The sequence below is a fragment of the Vulpes lagopus genome, chromosome 8 (genome assembly GCF_018345385.1).
Source record: "Vulpes lagopus strain Blue_001 chromosome 8, ASM1834538v1, whole genome shotgun sequence".
Lineage (NCBI taxonomy): Eukaryota > Metazoa > Chordata > Mammalia > Carnivora > Canidae > Vulpes > Vulpes lagopus.
In genome coordinates this window covers 47,486,818-47,510,374 of record NC_054831.1, presented here as the reverse complement: position 1 = coordinate 47,510,374, position 23,557 = coordinate 47,486,818, and the positions used below count along the sequence as shown (strand labels likewise).

Genomic DNA, 23,557 nt, shown 5'->3' with positions numbered 1-23,557 from the left:
GTGCCTAGCTAACTTAATTAATATAACATCATCAGGTTTTATTATTAGATAGCCTGTATCAGAATTTTCTTCCTTTTTAAGGCTGAATAATATTGCATTGTGCATACATATCACATTTTGTTTATCTAGTCACTTCTTCATGGAACTTAGGTGGTTTTTCTCCTTTTGGCTGTTGTGAATAATACTATTGGGAGTATTGGTATACAGGTATCTGCGTACCTGTTTTCAGTTCCTTTGTGTGTGTATCTAGGAGTACAGTTACTGGGTCATTTGGTAATCCGACATTTAATTTTTGAGAAGCTGCCAAACTGTTTGCCACAGTGGCTGAGCCATTTTATATTCTCACAAACAATGCACAAAGTTGTCATTTTTCCATATCTTTGCCAACACTTGTAAGTTTCTGTTTTGTTGACAAGAGCAATCCTAATGATTGTGAAGTGGTATCTCATAGTGGTTTGCATTTGCATTTCCCTAATGACTCTTGATGTTATGATGTTATCATGCAATCCTATTGTTGACCATTTATATATCTTCTTTGGAGAAATGTCTGTTTATGTGCTTTGTCCGCTTTTGAATTGTTTGTTGGTTGGTTGCTGAGTTATAGGTGTTCTTTATATATTCAGGATATGAATCCCTGATCTGCTATTGATTTACATGGAGTGTTATTTTTAATGGAAAATTTCTAAAAAATTTTGTGTATATATTTTCCATCTACTTCTGTATGTGATTTTTCATGTTTAAGAGTTAATTCTGTGGGAAAAAAAAGAATTCTGTGGAATTTCATATAATGTGGTCATATAAAAGGAATCACATATTTTAAAAAAATTCTTTGTTTTTAAAGCCCACCAGTCTTAGATCACATTAATTTTGAACAAAACCATGGTTAGATTAGGGGATAGTTAGCCAGCATAAGAGATAGCAGTTCAGTGTGTGATGTAACTTTCAGTGACACAGAATTTAAACTGCAAATGAAATTTGAAGGGACATTTGGCCTTTGTACAAGGTTTAGAAATTTGTATCACTGAAGAAAAATTAGCTGCCATCCCTTAGAGTCTGTGTTTTCCCCTCTGTGTCCTCCTCGTTTAAAAGTTTTCATGAGAGTTGTAAAGCACCCAAATTAGGAATAGGAATTTTTAAGACTTGGTTCCAGTTCCACTTTTGACATACTGATAGCGTTGAAAATCCATCAGCAACTAAGCCAAAACCCAAAGACATTAAAAAAAAAAAAGTGTAAGACCTTTTGAACAGGAAAAGGATGATAAATATTTTTATTTTTAGTCTCACACGTGGAATCTAAAAAACAAAACAAAACAAAACAAACTCATAGATATTTATAGAATAGATAGGTGGTTTCCAGAGGCTGGGGATGTGGTGTGGGCAAAATGGGTGAAGGGGGAACCAAACGTACAAACTTCCAGTTATAAAATAGACAAACCAAGAATGGAATGGAATAGTGAGATAGGTAATAATAATAATGCTGCATTGTACATTTGAATCTTGCCAAGAGAGTAGATCTTAAAAGTTTACATCACAGGAAAAAGATGGTGATGGATGTCAACTAGACTTATTGTGGTGATCATTTGGTACTATATGTAAACACTGAGTTATTATGTCATACGTCTGAAACAAATATAATGCTTTATGTCAATTATATCTCAATCAAAGGAGATTTTAGGAAGGATAGATTAGAGGAGAGAAAGAATAGGGCTAGAGGGAAATGACCAGGAGTCAATTTCAAGAAATTTAAGTCTAGAAGGAGTGCCTCAGCAACTGGCAGTGGGGACAGGATAATTCTTTGTAATGGGCACTGTTCTCTGAGTTATAGGATGTTTAACAAAGTCTCTGGCCTCTATGCACCAAATACCAAATATTCCCTTCATCCCACTTGTGGCAGCCAAAAATATCTCCAAAAAAAGTGGCAGCAAAGTCATCCCTCATTGAGAACCACACTGGTCTAAGGTGATGAGAGCCTGAGCTGAGTTCTAACAGCAGAATGGGGATAAGGGGAGAACAAAGTGAAATTTTGAGTAGAGGAGAGGAAGAAAATATCTGATAGTTAAAATTTATTAAGCGTCGACTATTTCCCAGGCACCAGCACTAGGTGACATAGTCATTTAATGTAATTAGTAATAAATATTTATTAAGTGCCAATCTTATGCAAAGTACTGGAGCTGCAGAGATGAACGTTCTTAAAGACTTTGTCATCTAAAAGAAGAGAGATCTATGAACAAATAAATTATCCAAAAGTGAAAATAGTAATGTGCATAAGATATTGACTGAGAAGAGAATTCCACCTGGGAAGTCACAGAGGCCTTTGTTACCTGAGCTGAAATTGAAGGATAAATAACAGTTTTGCTCGCTGGAGTGGAATTTGCAGGGGAAGTGGTGAACTGCCTGTGGTCTTTTTTGTAGTTGCTGAGATGAAGACCAAGTTGAGACAAAGCTCTCTCCAGGCTGTCACCTTTGTCCAGGGAATAGAACTCCCAGAGTATAATTAAACCTAGGATGACTGCCCAGGGCAGTTGTGCATTTTCCCTGAGGCTTGAGTAGAGCAATTAGCACCTGGCAAATCCCAGACCTGTGCAGTTTTAGTGCTAGTTTATATATTTCACATACTGTGTTAAATCATCATCAGTGCCAAGAGGATAAAAAGATGCATATCTAAATCCTGTAATAAGTCAGATTCTGCCAAATTATATTGATAACACTTCATTGATTTTGAAAAAGTTAAATAAGAGGCATATTTGCATCATGTGGTTAGCAGTTTCTTTATTAACTGGTAAGTGAACTGTAATGGAACCTAGAAACAGATGGAACCATATGGCTGTATTTGTGGAGTAGCAATATATTGTTTAATCTCATGGTAGCAATTTTGCTATTTTGTAAGAAAAATACAATTATTCAGTGGAAGTTTATATAATATATATTCGACAGGAGTGATCTCTTCATTCTTCCTTAATGATCTACATTTTTGAAATTTGGAAAATTGAAAAAGAAAATAATGAACACCAAAGAAAATTTGCCAATGCATTTATTATAAACTGCTCTACATGTACTCTAGCTCTGCTATTTCTTCATGGCTTTGGTCCCATTAGTACAGTAGTGTTCAGACTTGCTAATGACACTACCCAGTTATTTAATTTGACTAAATGTGATAGATGTATTTATTTAAGATTTTGTTCAGAATTTTTTTTAAAGGTCAGTATGGTACTTTTACATTGCAGGGAATGTTGTGTGATCCGATTGTAAAATTACATTAACTTATCAAGAATAATTATTTACATATACTAAAAGCTGTGGAGACCCTTGAGATAAGATGCAAAAGCTGTTTGCCCTTTCAGTTCACAGAAAACAACTCGTAGTTATTGTTTATCTGATGTTTTGTTTCTGACTAATATAAAGTGTTCAACCTGATAGTAACTACATGAATTTTAGTTGCAGCACATTTGAATTGCCAAAGACTGACTTACACACCAGAGTGGCTACTGCTGCTTATGCCTTCCTGCCAGTATGGTTGTGAAAGGTCCCTTGGTGCTGGGGCCTCAGGCCTTATATCGCCGCTCCTTCCTGCCATTTCAACTCTTCTTTGACAGGAATTGGCTCAACCATGGTTTTCTCTTCTTTCCTCTCCTTCCCTTTCTTCTCCTCCTGCCACCTCCATTCTTCTCTGGGAGCTCTAAATGACTCTATCTTCTCAAGAACCCATTCATTCATTTAGCAAATATTGAACACCTACTATATACTAGGCTCTATTCTGTGTGCAGCAGTGGACAAAAAATTCACATCCTAATAGAGTCTATATTGTGGGGAGGAAAAAGAGGCAATAAACAATAAAAAGAAGTAAAATGCAAACCAATCTTGAAAAGGGAGAACAGAGTTGGAAGGCTCATACTTCCCAGTTTGGAACATCCTAGAAAGGTATGGTAATCAAAACTGTGGAATTTGCAAAGGATAGACATAAAGATCATTGGAATAGAATTGAAAGTCTGGAAATAAACCAAAGCATCTGTGCTCAGTAGATTTTTGACATAGATCTTAAAACCATTCGGTAGGGAAAGAATAGTCTCCAACAAATGGTGCTGGGACAACTGGATAGCCACATGCAAAACAGTGAAGTTGGACCCCTATCTCACACTATATACAAACATTAAATGAAAATGATCAATGATCTAAATTTAAGAACTGAAACCATAAAATTATTTGAAGAAAACATAGGGATAGATCTTCATAACCTTGGATTTGGCAGTGGATGCTTAAATATGATACTAAAGCATGAGTAACAGAAGAAAAAGTAAACAAATTGGACATCATCAGAATTAAAACTTTGCATGTAAAGGAGCATTATCATGAGAGCAAAAAGGCAGTATACAGAAAGGGATAAATATTTGCAAATCATATATCTCAGTATCTATAAATCCAGAATATATTGAAAAAAAACTTGTAGAATGCAACATAAAAAAATGCAATTTAAAAATGGGTAAAGAGGGAACCCCGAGTGGCTTAGTTAAGCATCTGACTTTTTTTTTTTAAGATCTTATTTATTTATTCATAAAGGACAGAGAGAGAGGCAGAGACATAGGCAGAGGGAGAAGCAGACTCCCGTCAGGGGGCCTGATGTGGGACGTGGTCCTGGGACTCAGTCCTGGGATTTGATCCTGGGAGGTTATCTCAGGACTCTAGGATCATGCCCTGAGCTGAAGGCGGACACTCAACCAACTGAGCCACCTAGGTGTCCCAGCATCTGACTCTTGATTTCAGCTCAAGTCTTGATCTCAGGGTTGTGAGTTCAAGCCCTGTTTGAAAAAAAATAAAAAATAAAATAAAATGAGAAAAGAACTTGAGCAGACATTTCTCCAAAGAAGATATACAAATGGCCAATAAACATGTGAAAAGATGCTCAACTCCATTAATCATTAGGGAAATGGAAATCAAAACACAATGAAATACCACTTTGTACCTACTAGGGTGGCTGTAAGAAACAAAAAAAAATGGAAAATAACAAGTATTGATGAGGATGTGGAGAAGTTGGAACACATGCATTTCTATTGGGAATGTAAAATGGTTGAGCTGCTATTTTCTAAATAGCTTGACAGTTTCTCAAAATGTTAACTGTAATATTCCCATATGATCCGGCAATTCTCCTAGGTTTATACCCAAAAGAATTGAAAAGAGGGGTTCTTTTTTTTTTTTTAATTTTTTTTATTTATTTACTTATGATAGTCACAGAGAGAGAGAGAGGCAGAGACACAGGCGGAGGGAGAAGCAGGCTCCATGCACCGGGAGCCTGATGTGGGATTCGATCCCGGGTCTCCAGGATCGCGCCCTGGGCCAAAGGGAAAAGAGGGGTTCAAACAAATACTTGAATGTAAATGTTCATAGCAGCACTATTTATAATAGTCCAAAAGTAAAAACAATTCAGAGTAACTAATGGTTGAATTGATGAACTAATTGTTGTATTATGTATGATTATACATACACACACACGCACAGCACGTTGGGCTCTGTGCTCAGCAGGCGTCAGCTTGCATTTTTCTCTCCCTCTCAGTCTACGCCTCCCCGCTTTGTGCACACGTACTCTCTCTCAAATAAATATGTCTTTTAAAAATAAGATGATAATGTGGCATATTTCCTTTATTCTGTTTATGTGGTGAAGCATATTGATTTATTTTCAAATGTAATACCAATCTTGCATTTCTCTGTTAGATACTACTTGGTCATGAGATATTAGACTTTTTAATACTGCTGGATGTGATCTGCTTATGTTTTGTTAAGGATATTTACATCTGTGTTCCTGAGTAATATTTGTGTTTTCCCGTGATATCCTAATCAGATTTTGTTTCAGGATTCTGCTGGTCTTACTTTTTTTTAATAATAAATTTATTTTTTATTGTTGTTCAATTTGCCAACATACAGAATAACACCCAGTGCTCATCCCGTCAAGTGCCCGCCACCCAGTCACCTCCACCCCCCGCCCTCCTCCCCTTCCACCACCCCTAGTTCATTTCCCAGAGTTAGGAGTCTTCCATGTTCTGTCTCCCTTTCTGATATTTCCTACCCATTTCTTCTCCATTCCCCTCTATTCCCTTTCACTATTATTTATAGTCCCCAAATGAATGAGACCATATAATGTTTGTCCTTCTCCAATTGACTTATTTCACTCAGCATAATACCCTCCAGTTCCATCCACGTCGATCTGTTGGTCTTATAATATGAGTTGGGAAGTTTCCCTCCTCCTCAATACTCTGAAAAATTTGTCTTTCTATTATTTTTTCTTTAAATGTTTGATAGAATTTGCTAATGAAGGAATTTCGGCTCAGTGATCACTTCCAGGAAAAGTTTTTAGTTATGAATTCAATTTCTTTAACAGATATAGGCACTTCAGAATTTCAATTTCTTAAAAAAAAACAACTTCAATTTCTTTCTCTGTAAGATCAAAAATTAACTATGTTGTATATGTCCATGTAAACCACACCTTTATTAAGACATAGGACATTTCCATCACCCCCAAATGTTCCCACTAATGAACTTTGGATAAATACCTCTTTGTATTTCAGGCTCTGTATAAATTAAGCAATTATAACTGAAAATGCAAATGTAATACACCTTTTTTTAAAACCAATTACATGGTAGCTTTTTTCATTAATATTTATCAAAAATAGGAAAAATATAATTTTTTATTTTTATTTTTTAATTTTTAAAGAATATTTATTTATTTATTTATTCATAAGAGACACACAGAAAGGCAGAGACATAGGCAAAGAGAGAAGCAAACTTCCTGCAGGGATCCTGATGTAGGACTCTTTCCCAGGACCCTGGGATGATGACCTGAGTCAAAGGCAGATACTCAACCACTGAGCCATCCAGGTGTCCCAAAAAGTAGAAATTAAAATAAATAATAGACATTCTTCTAGGTTACCAAAATAGATTATCAAATTCTGCATTTTTTGACAGGTAAACAATTTTTATTGTAACATTATTTAAAATAAAGATAAATGGGAAATAATCTAAAAGCCAAAATTCTGAATCAATTGCAGTGCAACCAAATACATACATACTGTATACATCTGTTAGCGTCAAAAATGTATGATAAATTTTATTATATGTTGCTATTTATTTTATTTTACTTATCTAAGTTTTTATTTAAATTCTAGTTAGCTAACATATAGTATAATATCGGTTTTAGGAGTAGAATTTAGTGATTCATCGCTTACGTATAACACCCAATGCTCATCACAAATGCCCTCCTTAATGCCCATCCCCCATCTAGCCCATTCCCACCCAGCTCCCCTCCAGCAACTCTCAGTTTGTTTTCTAAAGTTAAGAGTCTAATTTGTTTTAGAATTTCTTCTCAGGATACCCCACATTCCTTAAATTGATGCCAGCTTTAAAACAGACAGACATGAATATATTTTAGATTTCTTGCACTGTAGTAGATTTATTTGAATGGCAGTTTGTGCTTAAGCAGAAAATGACTTTGTCATAAGATAGAATACAGCAATTAAAGAGAATGAAGCAGATTTATATACTACTAACATAGAAAATACTCTCAGCCAAATTGCAGAATGATTAAATATTTTAAAAATTCAAACTGATGCTATATTTTTTGCATCTATCTGTAGATGAATATGCAAGTAAAATACCTAAAAATAAGTTCAAACTTCTAACAGTAGTCACATCAAGAAGTACATGAAGATTTGAGCATTGTGGTTGATAATCAGATGAAACTTAACCTTATCTATAATGTTTTAATTTTTGTAATAATAGTAGTTTGATGTGGGACTTATGTAATTAGAACTATAAAGTGACTTGACGGATTTACATAGGACTAGAGGCAAAATGCATCTGGGTTTGTTTTTGTTTTAGCAATTACTCTGAAACTCTAGAAAGCCAGCTCAGAAAATCTGTACAAGGAGTGCTCTGAATCCGTTTTGTTTTGTTTTTCCAAATTATGGCACAAGAAAGTATTGCAAGTGAAGTAAAAATGCAACTTAGAATTAAAAGTTGAATATTACTCTGACTACCACAAAACTTTAAAAAGAAAATATTTACTAACATGAAAATGCTTACAATGTATCACTCATTGAACAAGAATATGAGACATATCTATAAACAAATGATCTTTTAAAAATATGTTTATTTACAAAAAAAAAAGATTTGAAAAGTCACAAAAATGTTAACAGTGATTATTATCTCTGTGTTGATGAAGAGTGGCTGTTTGAACTTTCTTTTTCCATTTCAGTTTTTTTTTCATGAACACAAATTGTATTTTTTTAAAAGATCTTATTTATTTATTCATTCATAAAGATGCAGAGAGAAAGAGTAGCAGAGACACAGGCAGAGGGAGAAGCAGGCTCCATGCAGAGAGCCTAACGCGGGACTCGATCCAGGGTCTACAGGATCACGCCCTGGGCTGCAGGCGGCGCTAAACCGCTGCGCCACCAGGGCTGCCCACAAATTGTATTTTAAATCAAGGAGAGAAAATGCCCTTTCTATCCCAATTAAAGAGGGAAGGAAAGGAGAAAAAAAGAAGGAAAGACTGGACAAGATAGGGAAGGGAAGAGAAGATATGAAATTCTTAACATTTGCAAACATGCTGCAGAGAGTTCTGGTACATTTTTAAATGAGAATGTTAGAAACCTGACGTTTTGTAGAAGAGTTTTGGGAGGAATGGAAGGAACTGAGAGGGATAGAGAGGAAGAGATGGCTTTGAAGGATGTTTAGAAAGTAAACAATCCACAGGATTGGTAAGATTGGTAGGATTGGAACAAGAGAATGAGGAAGAGGTCAGTTTTCTCTTTTTTATATTTGTCAATTTAAAACAAAGTCATTTCAAATCTATTTTGTAATTGCATTACTCTTTTGATGGAAGTACAGCTGTGATTCTTCTCTTTCTGTGACAAAAACTCATGTCTGCACCCTTTGGATTTTGCCAGTGTGGTTCAAAATAACACTAAATCACAAAGTTTCAAGCTGCCCAGGAAATACTATTTCTTTTGTTTTTTTTTTTTTTTTAATATTTTACTTATTCATGAGAGACGCAGAGAGAGACAGAGAGAGAGAGAGAGGCAGAGACACAGGCAGAGGGAGAAGCAGGCTCCACACAGGAAGCCCGATGTGGGACTTGACTTGATCCCGGGTCTCCAGCATCAAGCCCTGGGCTGAAGGCGGCGCTAAACCACTGAGCCATCCAGGCTGTCCTACTATTTCTTTTAAATGGATTAATATCTGAGTACAGAAACCATGATCCATACCCTTCTATTATCTTCAGCCTAAACAACTTTACTGGGTAACATTCCCTAGGATAACTTAAAAAAAAAAATAAAGCACTAAATTTGCGGTGCCCAGATTTCAAAACTTAATGTGGAACCATTTGCAGAACAAGTTCTCTCCCTCTGATTATTTAAACCACAGTAAACACATCTTTCTCTGGAATTCTATTTCATTTTCATTTGACAGTAATCTAAAATTAAATTTTTAAGATCTTGAGCAGAATTATGGTTTATGTTAAACCAGTGGTGATTTTTACACCCCCCACCCTTCAGGAAACACTTGACAATATCAGGAGACATTTTTAGTTGTCACATCTTGCAGAGGGTGTGCTACTGGCATATAGTGGATAGAGACCAGAGATGCTGTTAAACAGCCTGTAATGGGCAGGATCCCTCCACCCCAAATCTTTAAAATCAAAGGGAGAAAATGAGGTAGTGTTGAGATTGAGAAACCTGTGTTAGACCCTTAGAGGAGCTTTAGTAAGGGATATATATCCAGATAATTGGAATATTGTTTATAGTAGAGGAATTTGGTCTGTATGGATATAGAGCATTGGGACTCATTAGAAAAAGGATGACCTGGGAAACTGAGCAAGATGTAGATTTTTGAGGACTTAAGGTTGATGGAGTGGTAGAGGGATCTAGCTGGTTAATCTGACCTAAGGCCAACAAGTGCTGGCTGGAACTGACTGCAGGAGACGGGGTGAGTGGCTGCTGGGCAGTTTGGAGTCCCTCACTACCAGATCATGCAGAGAAAGCCGACAGCCATCATTATCAGGAATGTGAAGGAGAGAGTGATGTAAATTAACTGATTATAAATCACAGCCAAGGAGTGTTCTTCGGGTGGCAAATGTATCAAGGGCTTAGATCACTGCCATCTTTTTATTTTTTATTTAGTTATTTATATATTTTCAGTAAGAGAAAGAGAGTGTGAGGTGGAGGCGGGGGCAGGGAAGGGCAGAAGGAGAAGGAGAGAGAGAATCAAATCTTATGCAAGCTCCAGGCTAGACTCAGTCTCAGGTCATGATCTGCGTTGAAATCAAGAGTCTGAAACTTAACCAACTGAGCCACCCAGGAGCCCTCACTGCCATCTTTTAATGGATTGCCTCAGAATTTCCAGGGCGACTTCATGTGGAGGTGAAAGGGATCATAGCCTCAGAGGAGGTCAAGTTCTCTGCTGGGACCTGAATCAGTGGGAGGCCACACAGGGTCGGGGACACATGGGAAGTATGGAGCATCACCAGCGATGGTAGGGATCATATTCAGGTAGGGGATAAGAAGACTCTGTGGAGGTCTTGAAGTACAAAGAGCATGAGTGAGGATAGAGAGTGGGACGGGCTATGATCCATAACAAATAATGAACTCTTAGAGGCTCACTCAGTGTTCCATGTGTGGCTTGTAAGTTTATAACTTGTGTTTAGTGGATGCTTAAGAAATACTTGTTCTTCATCTTTTTATTCATTGTTCTGAGGCTCTTCTGATTGTAGAGTAGAATCTTTTCTTATTCTTAATCTTTGATTGGACTTTGGTTCTTAAATTTTGATTTACTGAGAAATATTAATTAACAAAGACGGACCATGTTATACATGTCCTCTGATATTTTGTTTTAAGTTAATTAAATATTTTATTATATAATAGTACTTTCAAAAGAATATATGATGCATACATAAAAATTATGAACATTATTATAATATATGGTAATATGATAATATAAGATTCAACATTAACATTACTGATGCTATATTTTCCTGTTGTGCTACTCCTTTGCCTCAAGTATTACTATCTTGAATTTTGTGTCTTCATTACCCTGTTTTAACTATAATTTATTCACATATATATGTATCTCCAAGATAGTTAATATTTGTTTTTAAACTTTATAAAAATGATTCCATACTCTGTGTAGTCTTTTAGGCTATACTTTCTTTTTCACTTAACATTATGTTTCTAAGATTAATCCTTGTGGGTATAGTTAATGTATTTTATTACTATATAATATTCTACTGTGAGATTTACATGTCTAGTTGATGGATGTTTGGGTTATTTCTGCATTTTTGCTATTTTGAATAATACTGCTATGAATATTATGTATGTCCAATAGTGTCATTAGGGTAGTGACGTTCGAGCTGTTTTGTTTTTAACTATAACCCAACAGGACATATACATAAATATCTCTCTCTCTCTATGTGTCTGTCACTTTAAAAACTTGATATATTCTCCCCTATTCTGAGCAGTCTCTGATAAAATCCAGCCTATTTTAAAAAATGCTAATAAATAAATTTCACTAATCGTTTCTCTCTGAGGATTGAAAACTACTCTAGTACATATACTGGGCTGTGAAATTTGTTAGATATCATGATATGAAATTTTTAACTTTAAAAATTGATGGCAGATTGTTTCCAAAGTGCGTGATCCATCCATTCGTACCAATTTGGTTAATCATATTCTTATCAACACTTATATTTCAGACAAAATTAGGTTTTCAGCAAGAAGTCTATTAACTTAGTAAACCAAATGAAGATATATTATTTTTACATATGTTCTAATTTTACAACTAAAAATTTCTTACTGAACAAAGTGCCAGGACTTCTAAGAGACTGGAGAATACGGAGTCGTCCTGTGTTCTGAGAGTTTGCTTAAGGATGTCTCACATTTTATTTGCTTAAAAGTATATATCTTCCTTGTTATTCTGTTTGCTCTGATGCTCAGATATGCTATTATTGATCTATCTCAGCCATGGCCTTGTGCTTGATTATTTTATAATTAAACATTACTGAGAAATTGTCTGCTAAGTAAACTTTAAACTTATTGAGAAAATAGCTATGTTGTCCCTGAATAGTATGACATATTTCATTCAAAAAAGACTGAAATTTTTATGGACAGTTGATGATGTCAATTTTAAAGCTCAAAGGATTGGTTAAATGTATATAAGCAGGCTGTTTGATGAGCAGTTTTGGTTCAATTTTGCCAAAATATGGCCTTTTATACTCCCAGCCTGAAATCTAAGACTGCACTAGTAAGAACTTTATGTAGCTTGTCTATAGGCCCTGTCATCCTTTTTAAGGTGGAGAATGTCTTTCCTTCTTTGCATCTGTGTGTGGGTGGATTCTCTCCTGACTTTTGCTGTGTTTCATGACTCCTTAGCATGTAAAAATCTACTTAGTAGTCTGAGTGCATTAACTGTGTCTACATAAGAAGAATTTTTGCTCTGTACAGTGACTAATTTCATTATTCATGGCTATCCTCTTGGTTAATGGGTGGTCAGCCGTAACCTTGTAAGGCACTTGTCTTATGCCTATCAGATGCAGCTGGCTTCCCTACAGCTTAATCTTTCAAGTCAGTGGTACAGTCAAGCTTAGTCACCCACTAATGCCATTTTGTATAGATTTCAACAAAATCGTCATCATCATTGACAGATATTCTTGCAGTGTGGTCTTGCACTCTGTCATTCTCTGGGATGTGTGTTTTTCTGGGTTGAGAATATACAGATCTCATCACAGCGGATGTCCTCACTTTTTCTCTAGCACATATTCAATTTTTTGTTTTGTGTTTAGTTTCTAGAATTCCTTCTCAACGGTAAGAATCCAGGCTATATGTCTAAAGAAGCACTTGCTTGCACAGTGGGAAAGTAGTGGTTAGCAGATGTGATGTGGAGTGGAAGTAGTAAATGAATTGACATGCAGAAACATTAGGAATCTAGTAGGTGTCATGTCCTCAGTTATACCATGTCTGCATTTGCAAAGCATTCCACCTGGAGAAATGGAACAAGTTGGAGCAGCTCAAGTTCGTGCCCTAGAGTCCATCCAGCTTTGGTCTAGGAAACAGGGAAACAGTCCTTCGGGTGCCAGTTTTTCAATTGTGAATCTCACCAGACCAGTACAATGAAGAAAACACATGCTTCTGGGCTGGGCCAGAGTTTTAGACCCTCTATGATGAAATCACTCTGTTGCCACCTACGCTTCAAATAAAGATAAAATAAAAATAATACCTTCCCATAAGCCATTTAGTAAAGCCAAAAATAGCCACACAAATATTCTTTATTACTCGTTTAAGACTAAATATTTTGAAGCAGTTTAATGGCATTGTGTCCTGACTTAAATTCTTTTAATTCCTTAGGTAATGAAGGTTTTTAATCTGGGATGCTCCTGTGCAGTTTTAGCATACACTACACACAACACAGCACCCAGTGCGTAGTAGAGGCTAAATCTAAAAACTCTGAGAATTACTTCAGAATGGCTTCACGGAGGATATTTTTAAGGGCTTTTTAGAAATAATTCCTACTTTTTGTAGTGCACCTAAGCCCAAGGGAGGGTAGTGAAATGTTTTTGGTAAGCCATTCGTTCTTCTGTAGATTTGTATTTCTCAAAGGACCAAAGTGAGAAAGAGGAAAAGTGATATCATTTTTTTGTGTTTAAGATAATTGTAGACTGGAATTACGGAGATTAATTTAAAAAAATTTTAGTATGCCTCATATACATTACTTATGTGTTGACATATGAGAGTCTCTGAATGAAAAATAGGGGAAGTCTTGAAATACGTGTTTCTGTCCTCTGCATAATATGACAGTGATGTACTATTCCTGCCTTGCCGCCTGATCACATTCCCCATATTTGGACTGAACTGCATTTTTTTTTTTTTTAGAGAAAGTGAGAGGGAGGGGAGGAGGGGGGTGGCAGGAGGTGGGGAGGGAGGGGGGTGTGGGGAGAAAGAGAACTTGAGAATGAATGTTGGTTTTTTTTTTAAGATTTTATTTATTTATTTGAGAGAGAGAAAGAGAGAGCATGACCAGGGAGAAGAGGGAGAGGCAGGCTCCACCTGAGCAGGGAGCCCAGCGCGGAGGTCCATCCCAGGACCCGGGGATCCTGATCTGAGCCGAAGGCAGATGCGTACCTGATTGAGCTGTCCAGGCCGCCTGGATGTTTGTATCTGTTGAAGAGAAGCTCATTTCTGTTGTTCCTAAACACTCCTCAGGGTTAAAAAGTAACATCCAGGGGCACCCGGGTGGCTCAACAGTGGAGTGTCTGCCTTTGGCTCAGGGTGTGATCCCGGGGTCCTGGGATTGAGTCCCACGTCGGGCTCCCTTCAGGGAGCCTGCTTCTCGCTCTGCTGAAGTCTCTGCCTCTCTTTCTCTCTCTCTCAAGAATAAATAAATAAAATCTTAAAGAAAAAGAATTAGATACCTTTAGAAGTCAACTTTGTGAAGTTTAGCAGTTAACTCTAGGAACTGCAACATAACTTGGTAAATATGTATGAAATGGAAGGATATGTATTCCTGAAAAAAGCTATATACAAATTAGATTTTTCTAAATTGACTAATACTTCTACATTTATTATGATCCATTTGGTAAGACCAGTAGTCTCTCTCAAATTTATATTTGTGGTAAACGCAAATTTTCATGGTCAGGATTGCAAGGACTAAGGACACCTTTAAGATGCCTTGTATTGCTTAAGATCTGGTTTATTCTTTCTGGGGTTGCTAAGGGACAGAAAGTTTTTTTTTTTTTTAAAGGCAGCAGTTACTCACCACTTATAAACAATTCAGTAAAAATAGATCTCTAAGGATCTTCAATTTGTAATTGATAAATCATTCATGCTGAGTTAGTTGGCCTTGATTCTTACTCTCCTTGAGAATGTGGAATGTTTTATAAACACAGTAAGGGTTACAAATATAGAGAGAATAAATAATTGCACTATCAGTAATGTGATGATACACATGTCTGCCTAGTGAAATTTCGGTCAAAGTATTCTAATGCACATAATAAAGCCTGTTAGAATTGGGTATACATTAAGAATAGGCTCTAAGTGGGATCCCTGGGGGGTGCAGCGGTTTGGCGCCTGCCTTTGGCCCAGGGAGCGATCCTGGAGACCCGGGATCGAATCCCACGTCAGGCTCCCGGTGCATGGAGCCTACTTATGTCTCTGCCTCTCTCTCTCTCTCTGTATGACCATCATAAAAAAAAAAAAATAGGCTCTAAGTAACATGCAGTCTCCGTTGTTATACCCTGTTTGGGTCCTACTATGAGATAAAGGCCTACTTTGCTTTTATAATCTTGACTCTTTGCTGAGTTCTGGCTATGCAGTTACAGTTTTAGGACTAATGAGAGCTCCTGATAGGATATAAAAAGGGTCATCCCTATTTGTAAGATAGTTGCTACCTACTGTCTGTCTAACTGGGAATGCAAGATTTATTTTGGGAGTGAGGGAAACATGGAACCATATTTCAGAGTGGTAGCACACCACTTTCTGAACAGATATGGGAAATCCAATCTTCCTGTGGTTTTAACCAGAGCAGAACCAAAATAGGGGAGTACTTCAGAGAGACTAATTGCATGGTACTGCTTCAAAATGTGTTGAGGAAGGGTGGGAAATACCCATCTTGATGAATGAAAAATTTATACAGAAAGAGATTCAAGTATGAGAAATCAGTTCTTGGAATAACAATGGGAAATACTTTCCATTTTTCTACTGTTCACTTCTGTTTTCTGCCGGGATCTTTCTGACTCGAGCTATTTTTCAGTTTACACAAAATGCAGAGAAATAGAGAAGTAATATCTTTCACTCTTCTCTCTAGGCACCAGTAGTTCTTTCCCAAAAGCAACTAATGTCAGTTTCATGAGTAATGAAAATATTCATCTTCAGCCCCTTCCTCTAAGCTATTATATTGAAGTGTTCAAAAGAAAATCAAGTTAATCATATCTTTCCGTAAGGAGCACAAATACTATATATCACCATTACAGAATTTTTTCTGTCTTCCTAACTTTCAAGTGCTGATTGATTAGTAGCATGCACATTCCAGAAAAAGTGTTTATAATGTATTATTTTTTCCCCACCTGAAGGTACCGCCTACTTTAGGAACATGACCAACTTATATCTTGAGAGTTTATTGTAGTGATATTTTTGGGACTCTCATAGATAAGTGCCCAAGCACCTCCTTGGCTGTCCTGCTTCTTTCTCGGCTCTGGTCACCTTCTTGTGTCATAAAGGGGAAAGAGCCCAGGGATTAGAGGAGCACTGAGACTGAGCAATGAGCAGTGTTCATTTTCCAAGAGTAGATTCTTCAGAGTAGGAACCTAGAAAGGCTTTGTTGTCAGTCATGCTAGCTGGCTGTCCTCTATAGGAGCTTGCCTTTTGTTTTCTATCCCATAATTCAGAACGCACGCCTGCCTTCCCACTCTCTCCCCACTTCCCACCTTTTCCTTGCTCCTCAGATCGATCACCCCTGCTCCTCTCAATCTTACTCAGACTTCATCAAGACATTAAAATCTTTCAGAGGGAATACTCTTCATTCTTCCCATGACCAGATGGTCCGAGACCACACTGTTCTTTCTCTCCTCTTCTGTCCTTGGTTGCACTTCCTCTTTATCTTCTGCAACATGATTGTCTCCTTTTTACTGATTAATTCTTCTTAATCTGTAAGATGCTCTTTAGAAGCCCCATCTTAAAACAAAGCAAAAACAATAGTCCAGTAATTCCACCTTCCTCCATGGCTACCACCCTGTTAGAGCGCCCACGGTCTCTCACCCATACTTTACTGACATCTTCTAGTTGATTTCTATGCTTTGCCTCCCATGCGATTTGTTCTCCACATGAGCAGCCATTGTGATCATTTAAAAATACGTTAAATCACTAAACATATTTGTTTTTAAATCCATTCAAGGCTCCCCTTTGTACTTAAGATAAAATCCATTTTCCATATATTGTCTTCAAGGTCCAGCCCAGCGGCCTCCAGCTCTGAGCCCCTGCCTCACCTTTAGCTGAGCACCCCTTTTGCCCACTCCTCCTTGGCTACACAGATTTCCCTACAGTTTCTCAAGGGCACCAGTCCTACCCATGTCATCCTTTTAGAGCTTTTGCCTGGAATGAGTTCCACAGCTTCTAGGGAGGCTGACACTTCCTCTTCCTCTTGGTTTAATTATTATTTCCTCAGTGAAGTCTTCCCCAGTGGGTCCAAGGAGGGCTCTCGCCCCTGCTTTTCTTTATCCCAACACTATGTTCGTTTCCTGCATAGTACTTTATGGTTCATTAATATTTCCTTGTTTAATATTCAGACAAGACTCTAAGCTGTGTGAGGGCAAGGACCCTGTCTGTTTTTTCACCACTGGGCAGTGCCTGGCACAAAGTAAGCATTGATGGTAAATATTTTTCTTGAAATATGCAAATGCGTGAATGCTGGTTAACAAATGAAGCTTGGCTCTGGTTTTATATTTTTTAGATACAGAGCTTGTTCTTTTACAACAGAAAGCCAATCCTTTACTTGAACTGCATGTCGCTTTAGAGTTGCGTTATTTTGGAGATTGAGGGGTCCTTGGAAGGCCTCTATCCTACCTTCCTATCATGCATGCCCTTTCTGTCATCGTCTTCTATTTCAGTACAGAGTTCAGACTCGGCCTTGGGTTCATGTACTCTCTTGCTCCCAGTCTTAAACATGGTGGCGGAGAGACACCCATTATTGCTTTCCTCCCATCTCCTTTGGGCTCTACAACTTAGTTCTGTGATCTTGGAGAAGTTACTTAATTTTATTGTGCCTCAGTTTTCTGAAATACAAAGTAGAGTTATAATAACCACACACAGCAGTTGCAGTGATTCAATGAGGAAATGCATGTGAAAACTTAATATGATAATACTCAGTGTGTTAACCATAAGCCTACCATAGCCTCAGCTTTGTTTTCATTATTTCCATTAACTCTAGTCTTTTAAAAATATATATATTGTAATAAGGTACACATATCACAAAATGTACCATCTTAGCCATTTTTAAATTAATAGTTTGGTGGTATTACATACATTCATAATATTGTACACCTTCATGATGTTCATATTACTATGCAACCATCACCATTATTTTTTTAAAGGTTTTATGTATTTATTCATGAGAGAGAGAGGCAGAGACATAGGCAGAGGGAGAAGCAGGCTCCAAGCAGGGAGTCCAATGTGGGACTCAATCCCGGGACTCCAGGATCACACCCTGAGCCGAAGGCATACACTCAACCACTGAGCTACCCAGGCGTCCCACCATTATTCATCTGTATAACTCTTTTCATTTTGTAAAACTGAAAATCTGTACCTCTTAAAATAACTTGCCATTCCTCCCTACCATCTCCTGCAAACTCTGGCAACCACTATTCTACTTTCTGTCTATGAATTTGACTACTCTAGAAGCCTCAAATAAATGGAATCATATGTTTGTCCTTTTGTGTCTAGCTTACTTTACTTTGCATGATGTCTTCAAGGTTCATTCATATTGTAGCATGTCTTAGAATCTTTCCTCTTAAAGGCTGAATAATATTCCATGATGTGTAATATCACATTTGATTGATGAATATCCCATTCATCCATTGATGGACATTTGGGTTATTGCCATCTTTTGGTTATTGTGAAAATGCTGCTGTTAACATTGGTTTACAAGTATCTCCTCAAATCACTGCTTTCCATTTTTGGGGGGTATATACTCAGAAGTGGAATTACGGGATCATATGGTACTTATATTTAAAATATTTGAGCAATTGCCATACTATTTTCCACAGTGTCTGTATGATTTTACATTCCCACCAGCAGTGCACAATGGTTCTGAATTCTCTACAATCTCAACAACATTTCAACTTTTCCTTTCCTTTCCTTCCTTCCTCTTTTCTTTTCTTTTCTTTTCTTTTCTTTTCTTTTCTCTTTTCTTTTCTTTTTTTGAGTGGTTGTTCTAATGGGTGTGAGGTGGTATCTCATTGTAGTTAAGGCTTGCATTCCCCCAATGATTAATGATGTTGAGCATCTTTTTTCTTTAAAGATTTTATTTATTTATATGAATGAGAGCGTGAGTGGGGACCAGGAAGAGGAAGAGGGAGAAGTAGCTCTCCTGATCAGGGAGCTCGACCAGGGCTCAATTCCAGAACTGGAGGACCATGACCTGAGCTGAAGGCAGATGCTTAACTGACTGAGCCATGTGGGCACCCCAGGCATCTTCTTATGTGTTTATTGGGCATGTCTATCTTCTTTAGGTCCTCTTTTTTTAAATTAGGTTGTTTGGATTTTTGTTGAGTTTTAAAAACTCCTTATTCTGGATATTAATCCCTTATTAGACATATGATTTCAAATATTTTCTCCCATTCTGTGGGTCGCCTTTTTATTCTGATGCACAAATTTTTAAAATTTTTATTAAATGCATTTTGTGTGTTTTTTTCTTTGTTGCCTGTGCCTTTGGTATCATGTCCAGGAAATTGTTTCCAAATCCAGTGTCACGAGGTTTTTGCCCTATGTTTTCTTCTAAAAGTTGTTTATAGTTTTAAGTCTTACATTTAAGTCATTGATCCATTTCATGTGATTATTGTATGTGGTATGAGATAGAGGCCCAACTTCATTCTTTTACATATGGATATTCAGGTTTCCCAGAACCATTTGTTTACAAGATTACTCTTTCCCATTGAATGATCTTGGCTTTGTCAAAAATTAGTTGACCGTATATGCAACAATTTATTCCTGGACCCTCTGTTCCATTCCATTGGTCAGTACGTCTGTCTTTCTGCCAGTACCTCACATTTTGACTTCTGTAGCTCTGTAGTAATTTTTGAAATCCGGAAGTGTGAGGCCTCCAGTTTTGTTCCTGTTTTTCATGATTATTCTGACTATTCAATAATCAAGGTCCCTTGAGATAACATATGAATTCTAGGATGAGTTTTTCTATTTCTACAGTAAACTTTGGGATTTGGGTCAGGATTGCATTGAATCAGTAAATTACAAAGTATTGACATCTTGACAATACTAAGCCTTCTAATCCATGAACATGGGATGTGTTTCCATTTATTTATGTATTCTTTCATTTCTCCCAACAATGTTTTATAGTTTTCATTTGTATAAGTTTTCTACTTCCTTGGTTAATTCCTAAATATTTTATTCCTTGTTTTCCCTTGAATTTCAAAACTAATCATAGTTTATTAAAAAAAAATATTGAATGTGATGTGATAGCATTTTACAAATACAAGGATCTTCCCTACGTGTTTAAAAGTACCATATTCTCTTTAGCCCATACTAATACACAGGCTTCAAATTCTTCTCAATCCCATTGTGTGAGTATCTCTCCCCAGTCAGGCTGTGTGTGAAATCAAAGATTCCCTAGAGTCTGTACCATAATGATATTTATATCAGGGTAGAGAACACACTAAGTTCCTAAGAATATACATTCTTTTATGAAGAATCCATATCTTGATCTGTGACTGTATTGTTGGAGATCTTCAGATGCTTATATCTCTACATTCTGTAATGGTTATTAATGTACTCACTGAGCCAGGTCCAGGGCCTGTTGGAGGGTCTTACACTCAGCTATGATCCCCTCGTGCCCTTTACCACATGAGGGATTAGTGGGCCATGAGCCCCAGGTGTGCTGATGATGCTCTTCAGCATCTCCTAAAGCGAAGACTGGAACCTGGCCTCATTGAATGTCATGGAGTCCAGGATTACTGTTAATATCAAACTCATTCATAGCCTCATTCAGCTCATCAATGGCCCTGTGGCCTTTGGCTTCATCAGTGGGCAAGGTGGCTTGAGCAGCTTTGGAGATGCCAGCAGTGGCCTCCTAGACCTTTATAAACACCTAATCTCAATTGGCTCTTTTTCCAGCAACATCTGGGTGGTGGAGAAACACTTCGGAGGCCATGTGCAGCATTGTGGTATTCTTCTATCGTGGCTACCATCTCATCCCACCAGTGAGGACCCTTCTGTTCCTGTTGTCTTCTTGCTACTACATAGTTAAGTTTCACCTTCTCTTTCCCCAGCTCTTTAAAGGGGTTGCAAGGTCCCGCTCATCTGTAGCATTTTTGACAGCTTCCAGGGCCTCCTCTACCTGCTGCACAGCATCTAGCTAAGGGAAAAATATTTTCCTAATAATTTTGAAGAGGAAAGTCTTCATCCTACTCTTGGAAATTCTGCAGACAACCAGGCACTTGGGAAGGATGGAAGAAACACAGCAGAGGAGATACAAGCAGCAAGCTTCTGGTGAGGGCTCTGAGGCCTGTAAGTATTGTATTCTTTGTGGTACTGTAATTTCCTTTTCAGATTGTTCATTGTGAGTGCTCAGAAATGTTGTGTGTTGACTTTGTATACTTCTACTTTGCTGAATTTATTCTAACATGCTTATTTGTTTGTTGTTATGTGTATGTGAAATCATTAGGGTTTTCTACGTAGAAGATCAAATCATCTGCAAGTACAGATCATTTGACTTCTTCCTTTGCGATGTGGTCGCCTTTTATTTTTTTCTTGCCTAATTGTTCTGGCTAGAACTTTCAGTATGATGTTGAATAGAAATGACAAAAGTGGACATCCTTGCCTTGTTCCTAACCTCAGAGGAAGGCTTTCGACAGTCTTTCACTGTTGAGTATGTTTGCTGTGGATTTTTCATAGATGGTTTTTATTATGTTGAAGTAGTTTTTTCTATCCTAGTTTACTGAGTTTTTTTTTTTATCACAAAAAGATGTTGAATGTTGTCAAATGTTGTTTCTGCATCAATTAAGATGATCATGTTTTTCCCCCCTTTATTCTGTTACTGTGATTGATTTTGGTATGTTGGATCATCTTTGTATTGCAGGAATAAATTTCACTTAATCATGGTGTACTGACTTTTACTATACTGACTTTTACTATACTGACTTTAGTTTGTTAATATTTTGTTGAGAATTTCTACATCAGTGCTCGTAAAGGGTGTAGTTTTCTTTTCTTTCTTTTTAGAGATTTTATTTATTTATTTGACAGAGAGAGGGAGAACACAAACAGAAGGAGTAGTAGACAGAGGGAGAGGGAGAAGCAGACTCCCCACTGAGCAGGGAGCCTAATGAGGGGCTTGATCCCAGGACCCTGAGATCATGACCTGAGCCAAAGGCAGATGTTTAGAAGGCAGACATTTAATTGACTGAGCCACCCAGGTGCCCCGATAGTTTTCTTTTCTGGTAATGCCTTTGTTTGTCTTTGGTGTCAGGATAATGCTGGCCATATAGAATGAATTAGGAAATGTTCCCATTTCTTCAGTTTTTTGGAAAAGTTTGGGAAGGATTGGTATGAGTTTTTCTTTAAATGTTTGGTAGAAGTCCCCAGTGAAGCCAACAGGTCCTGGGCTTTTCTTTGTTGGGAAATCCCTGAGTATTAATTCAGTTTCCTGCAGATCTATTCAGATTTTTAAAAAAATCTTCATTTAGTCATAGCTTTTGTGTTCCTAGGAATTTGTCCATTTCATCTAGGCTATCAAATTTGTTGGCATACAGCTGTTTGTAGTATTCTCTTACACTCTTCTTAATTTTTGTAGAATCAATTGTAATGTCCACACCTTCATTTTTTATTTCAGTAGTTTGAGTAGTTTTCTTTTTTTTTCTTTTCTTTTCTTTTCTTTTCTTTTCTTTTCTTTTCTTTTCTTTTCTTTTCTTTTTCTTTTCTTAAGTCCATCTACCTAAGGGGTTTCTCAATTTTGTTGATCTTTTCTGAGAACCAACTCTTGGTTTCATTGAATATTTTTTTCTATTGGCTGAATCATGGTCTCTATTTCTTCATCTCTGCTCTAATCTTTATTATTTCCTTCCTTGTACTAGCTTGTTTTTTTTTTGTATATTTTTGATTGGAGTTTGATTTGCCAATGTATAGTATAACACCCAGTGCTTATCCGTCAAGTGCCCCCTCAGTGCCTGTCACCCAATCCCCCCACCCACCTCCCCTTCCACTACCCCTTGCTCATTTCCCAGAGTTAGGAGTCTCTCATGCTCTGTCACCCTCTGATATTTCCCATTCATTTTCTCTCCTTTCTCCTTTAATCCCTTTCACTATTTTTTATATTCCCCGAATGAATTAAACCCTACAATGTTTGTCCTTCTCCGATTGACTTCACTCAGCATAATACCCTTCAGTTCCATCCACGTCAAAGCAAATGGTGGGTATTTGTCGTTTCTAATGGCTGAGTAATATTCCATTGTATACATAGACCACAGCTTCTTTATCCATTCATCTTTCGATGGACACTGAGGCTCCTTCCACAGTTTGGCTATTGTGGACATTGCTGCTGTAAACATTGCGGTGCAGGTGTCCTGCCTTTTCACTGCATCTGTATCTTTGGGGTAAATCCCCAGCAGTGCAATTGCTGGGTCGTAGGGCAGGTCTATTTTTAACTCTTTGAGGAACCTCCACACAGTTTTCCAGAGTGGCTGCACCAGTTCACATTCCCACCAACAGTGCAGGAGGGTTCCCCTTTCTCCACATCCTCTCCAACATTTGTTGTTTCCTGTCTTGTTAATTTTCCCCATTCTCACTGGTGTGAGGTGGTATCTCAT

At 37.4% G+C, this 23,557-nt stretch overlaps 1 protein-coding gene across 6 annotated transcripts in view; it reads left to right on the top strand.

Moving 5' to 3' along the window:
* Positions 1 to 23,557, top strand: part of SMAD9 (SMAD family member 9) — a 77,023-nt gene that overhangs the window by 13,821 nt on the left and 39,645 nt on the right. Inside the window, exon 3 of one of the 6 annotated variants that reach the window (XM_041766947.1) lies at positions 21,075 to 21,263. The exons of 3 other annotated variants lie outside the window; for them this stretch is intronic. The gene's annotated coding sequence lies outside the window, so the exon portion shown is untranslated. Of the gene's footprint in view, positions 1 to 21,025; positions 21,264 to 23,557 lie in introns of all 6 variants that reach the window. 2 more of the 6 variants (XM_041766946.1, XM_041766945.1) reach the window with 2 other exon arrangements.